Source organism: Trichechus manatus, unplaced genomic scaffold (genome assembly GCF_000243295.1).
Source record: "Trichechus manatus latirostris isolate Lorelei unplaced genomic scaffold, TriManLat1.0 scaffold00013, whole genome shotgun sequence".
In the NCBI taxonomy this organism is placed as follows: Eukaryota; Metazoa; Chordata; class Mammalia; order Sirenia; family Trichechidae; genus Trichechus; species Trichechus manatus.
Genome location: NW_004443949.1, coordinates 20,171,909 through 20,177,592, shown reverse-complemented (window position 1 = coordinate 20,177,592; position 5,684 = coordinate 20,171,909). Strand labels below are relative to the sequence as shown.

At 37.6% G+C, this 5,684-nt stretch overlaps 1 long non-coding RNA gene across 1 annotated transcript in view; it reads left to right on the top strand.

Annotated features, from left to right (window-relative positions):
- LOC111819605 (uncharacterized) overlaps positions 1–5,684 on the top strand; it is a 41,247-nt gene that overhangs the window by 3,866 nt on the left and 31,697 nt on the right. Inside the window, exon 2 of the long non-coding RNA XR_002823183.1 lies at positions 1,502–1,546. This is a non-coding gene — a long non-coding RNA (uncharacterized LOC111819605). The remainder of the gene's footprint in view (positions 1–1,501; positions 1,547–5,684) is intronic.

Sequence of the window (5,684 nt, the reverse complement as noted above, 5' to 3'; positions counted from 1 at the left end):
GTAATCCATACTGAAGGCTGTGGTCTTTTATCTTCATCAGTAAGTGCTTCAAGTCCTCTTCACTTTTGGCAACAAACTTGTGTCATCTGCTTATTGCAAGTTGTTAATGAGTTTTCCCCTAATCCTGATGCCATGCTCTTCTTCATATAGTCCAGCTTGTTGCATTATTTGCTCAGCATACGGACTGAATAAGTACGGTGAAAGGATACAACCCTGACACACACCTTTCATGATTTTAAACCATACGGTATCCTCTTGTTCTGTTTGAATGACTGTCTCTTGGTTTATGCACAGGTTCCTCAAGAGGACAATTAAGTGTTCTGGAATTTCCATTCTTCTGAATGTTATCCTTAATTTGTTATGATCCACACAGTCGAATGCCTTTGCATAGTCTATAAAACATAGGCAAATATCTTTCTGGTATTCTCTGCTCTCAGCCAAAATACATCTGACATCAGCAATTATATTCCTTCTTCCATGTCCTCTTCTGAACTCAGCTTGACTTTCTTGCAGTTCCCTGTTCCCAACAGTTTTTGAATTATCTTCAGCAAAATTTTACTTTATAGTGATATTAATGATATTGTTCTATAATTTATGTATTCTTTTGGATCACCTTTCTTTGGAATGGGCACAAATATGGATCTCTTCCAGTTGGTTGGCCAGGTAGCTGTCTTCCAAATTTCTTGCAATAGGTGAGTTAGAGCTTCCAGCTGTGCATCCATTTGTTGGAATACCTCAACTGGTATTCGGTCAATTCCTGGAGCCTTGGTTTTCACTAACACCTTCAGTGCAGCTTGGACTTCTTCCTTCAATACTATCTGTTCTCGAGCATATACTACCTCTTGAAATGGTTGAACGTCAACCAATTCCTTTTGGTGAAATGACTCTGTGTACATTGTCCATCTTCTTTTGATGCTTCCTGCATCATTCAATATTTTGTCCATAGAATACTTCAATATTGCAACTTGAGGCTTGAACTTTTTTCTTCAGTTCTTTCAGCTTGACAAAAGCCAAGTGTGTTCTTCCTTTTTGGTTTTCTAACTCCAGGTCTTTGCACATTTCATTATAGTTATTTACTTTGTTTTCTCAAGCTGCCCTTTGAAATCTTCTGTTCAGTTCTTTTACGTGATTATTTCTTCATTTCGCTTTACCTATTCTCCATTGAAGAGCACTTTTCAGAGTCTCTTCTGACATCCCTTTTGGTCTTTTCTTTCTTTCCTGTCTTTTTAATGACATTTTGCTTTCTTCATGTATGATGTCATCCCACAACTTGTCTGGTCGTCAGTCCCTAGTGTTCAGTGTATCAAATCTATTCTTGAGATGGTTTCTAAATTCAGGTGGGATATACTCAAGGTCGTACTTTGGCTCCCGTGGACTTGTTTTAATTTTCTTCAGCTTCACTTTGAACTTGTATATGAACAATTGATGGTTTACTCCCCAGTAGGCCCGTGGTCTTGTTCTGACTGATAATATTGAGCTTCTCCATTGTCTCTTTCCACAGATGCTGTCAGTTTGATTCCTGTGTACTCCATCTGGTGAGGTCCATGTGAGTAGTTGCCATTTATGTTGTTGAAAAAAGGTATTTGCAATGAAGAAGTCATTGGTCTTGCAAAATTCTATCATGTGATCTCAGGCAAAGTGTCTATCACCAAGGCTGTATTTTCCAACTGCTCCTTCTTTGTTTCCAACTTTTGCATTCCAGTCACCAGTAATTACCCATGCATCTTGATTGCATATTTAATCAATTTCAGACTACAGAAGTTGTTAAAAATCTTCAGTTTCTTCATCTTGGGCATTAGTGGTTGGTGCATAAATTTGAGTAATAGTTGTATTAACTGGGCTTCCTTGCAAGTGTATGGATATTATCCTATCGTCGACTGTTGTACTTTAGGCTAGATCTTGAAATATTCTTTTTGACAATGAATGTGACACCATTCCTCTTCATTTTGTTACTCCCGGCATACATGATTGTCTGATTCAAAATGGCCAATATCAGTCCATTTCAGCTCACTGATGCTTAGGCTATTAATCTTTATGCATTCCATTTCATTTTTGATGAGTTCCAATTTTCCTGTATTCATACTTGTACATTCCACTTTTTAATTATTAATGGAAGTTTACAGCTGTTTCTTTTCGTTATGAGTCATGCCGCATCAACAAATGAAGGTCCCCAAAAGCTTTACTCCAATCCATGTTGTTAAGGTCAATTCTACTTTGAGGACACAGCTCTTCCCCAGACTTATTTTGAGTGCTTTCCAACCTGAAGGGCTCATCTTCCAGCAATATATCAGAAATGCAATGTTTTATCCTTAAGAACAAACAGTGCACTGAAAGTCTGAGTAATGAAGCATAGTGTTAAAATGGCTTTCGATGTATAAAGTGATGGTAAAATCTGACAATTATCTGGTTAATTTCATCGGTATAGACAACTGACTTGTATAGACCTAACATGGATTCCCCCCCGCCCACCCTTTCCATTTATTTCAGTCATCTTTAATCATGTCCTATAGTTTTATGTGCGCAAGTCTTTCACCTTCCTGGTTAAATTTATTCCTAGGTAATTATTCTAACATAGATTTTTAATCTAAATAACTTAGTTTTCTACCATGTGGAATAGGAAGTAAAATAAGCTCTTCCTTAGTCTTATATTACATAAATGTAATATGAATGTACATTTTCTTTTTCCCCAAATTGTTTCTAGCTGATTGGAGGGAAAAACTTGATTTTTTCTGCACGTGTAATAGAGCAGAAAAAAAGAAACTCAAATATTTATTTTACAGTTTTGAGATTTGTTCATGGAAATATTCAACGGTGTAGAAAGAGATTCTACGTGATGTATCAAGTTACAGAAAATATCACCCAAAGATAAATATATATTCTTTAACACATAGTATTTTAGAAACATAGAAATATTTAATGGACAGAAGATGGGCTGAAGTAAACATTGAAGCAACTTTTCCATAGATGGACTTGAATTCTTTTTAAATATGTAGTCTAAAGTGTGCCATGTCTTCTTGTTAATGCAATTTGTCTTTGAAGGTGCTTTGACTCTATTAATTCCATACTGAATGAAATAAAAAGCAAACACAACGAATCAAAATATTTTTAAAAACAACTTTCAATTACTTTTTTTTTTTTTTTTTACACTTTTGGTTTTTCTAACAAACTCAAGTGTTGTCAGTCATATAACTAGAGATGATGATACGGTGGCTAAAGCATTCGACTCTGATGTGGCAGTTTGGTTAGACAAAAATCTTTCCCAAGGAAAGACTGAAGTCGTGTCTAATTAATCAAGCCAGGCGAGTGTTGAGGTCAGAGGGATGAGGAGACGTTCTGCATGGTGTGAGAGAACATCCTATAAGATCTAGTTGGATGTTGTATTAAGTTTAACATGAGGGCATAGGTATGACCTAAGACACTGAGTCCAAGTGTGTTAAGTCAATAAGGGAAGATTTCAGGGCTGCTACTTTCCTCTCCAAAGCTGCAGATAATGAACAGGTAAAGTTCATAAAGGGATACTGGGATGTTAGTTACAGGATGGTGATGCAATGATAGTAAGCCACCAATTAAATACATACTCTATGCTAAGCATTATGTTGGAGGCTTAAAATATGTTATCACTAAATTTCAGGAATAACCTGCGAGGAAGGTTTTATTATCCCCATTTTGCAGATGTGGACCCTGAAGTTCGAGGATGTTGAGTGATTTGCTCAAGGCCACATAATTATTTGCAGATGAAGCAGGATTCAACCCACCTTAGTTTGGCCCCAAAGCCCTTGCCCCTTTCACTAGGCTAATCCTCCTCTCTCAGTAACGTATCCACAAAAAACTTTTTGGATCCTGAGACAAGTTTATCATCACACTTTTGCAGACTTTGGTCCTCCCCTTGTTCTGACATTAGTGACTGCCCCAGGCACTAGCATTTCACTGCACACCACAGCAATTATTTATGACTTGGAGATTTGCAGCCTGGGGCTGATTTACCAGGGCTGTTTTGAAGAAAAACAAAAGGAACTCTTTTCTCAGTCGCTCCAGGATTCTTTGATTCTTTGAGCCAAAGGAACTCCGTCTTCTGTAGAAGACATGGAGGAGTACACGCAGAGGAAAGGCCTTTTCCAAGCCAGTGGCCTTGCTTGTTTTGTATGAGTCTAACTTTCATACTAAATCTTATCAACTTCAACAATTTCTTTATGGCTACTTAAAACTCCCTGTGAGTATTGTAGGGGGGTGAGGTGGGGATACCTGATGGGTGAATGGGATGGATGGTCTCCAGGTGTTGGTAGGTAAAATGTATAGCAGCTTCCAAATGAATTCGTATTAAATCTTAATCCATGGTATGTGGGGGGAAGTGAATACTGGTCATGCCCCCTCCCCCCTCACAGTGCTGCCCCCAGTTGCTTACTGCTTTTCTAACTCTGACTCTTCCTTTAAGACTCAGCTAAGGCTTCCATTCCTCCAGGGACATTTTTCTGACGTTTTCATGCCCAGGGCTTGCTGGCCATACACTATGCTCCCATAGCACCCTGTTACTACACTTACCCTGTTAGTTTATAAAATATTTGTGTCTGATAATAATTTTAACATAGTTCCTACTATGTGTTATTCATCTTTGTACCGCCAGTGCCTAGTACATTTCTTAAAAAAAAAAAAAATTACATTGAGTCAATTCTGACTCATGGAGATACAATGTAGTGCAAAGTAGAAATGTGCTCCATAAGAAGGGAAGAAGCCCCGGATCAGTAAAGCACTAGTGAAGAAGAATAAAGTAGGAGGACTCACGCTACCTTACCTCAGAACCTACTATACAGCTACAGTAGTCAGAACAGCCTGGTACTGGTTCAATGACAGATACATTGACCAATGGAACAGAATTGAGAACCCAGATGTAAATCTATACACCTACGGTCACCAGATCTTCGACAAGGGACCAAAGCCCATCAAATGGGGGAAAACACAGTCTTTTTAACAAATGGTACTAGCAAAACTGGATGTCTTTGCAAAAAAAAAGAAACAGGACCCATACCTCACACCATACACAGAAACTAATTCAAAATGAGTCAAAAACCTAAATATAAAGCCAAAACCTGTAAAGATCATAGAAGAAAAAATAGGCCCTAACAGCATTAATAGGATACAAACCATAACTAACAACACACAAACTCCACAAGATAAGCTAGATAACTGGGATCTTCTAAAAATTAAACACTTAAAAAACGCTCATCAAAAGACTTCACCAAGAGAGTAAAAACAGAACATAAAGACTGGGAAAAAAATTTTGGCTATAACAAATCCGACAAAGTTCTAATCTCTAAAATCTACAGGAAAATCCAACACCTCTACAATAAAAAGACAAATATCCATTTAAAAAATGGGCAAAGGAAATAAACAGACACTTCACTAAAGAAGACATTCAAGTGACTAACAGACACATGAGGAAGTGCTTGCAATCACTAGCCGTTAGAGAAATGCAAATCAAAACCACAATGGGATACCATCTCACACCCAGCATTACTGGCACAAAAAAAAAAAAAACTGAAAATAACAAATGTTTGCGAGGCTTCGGGGAGACTGGAACTCTTATGCACTGCTGTTGAGAATACAAAATGATACGACTATTTTGGAAAATGATATGGCGCTTCCTTAGAAAGCTAGAAATAGAAATACCATATGATCCAGCAATCCCA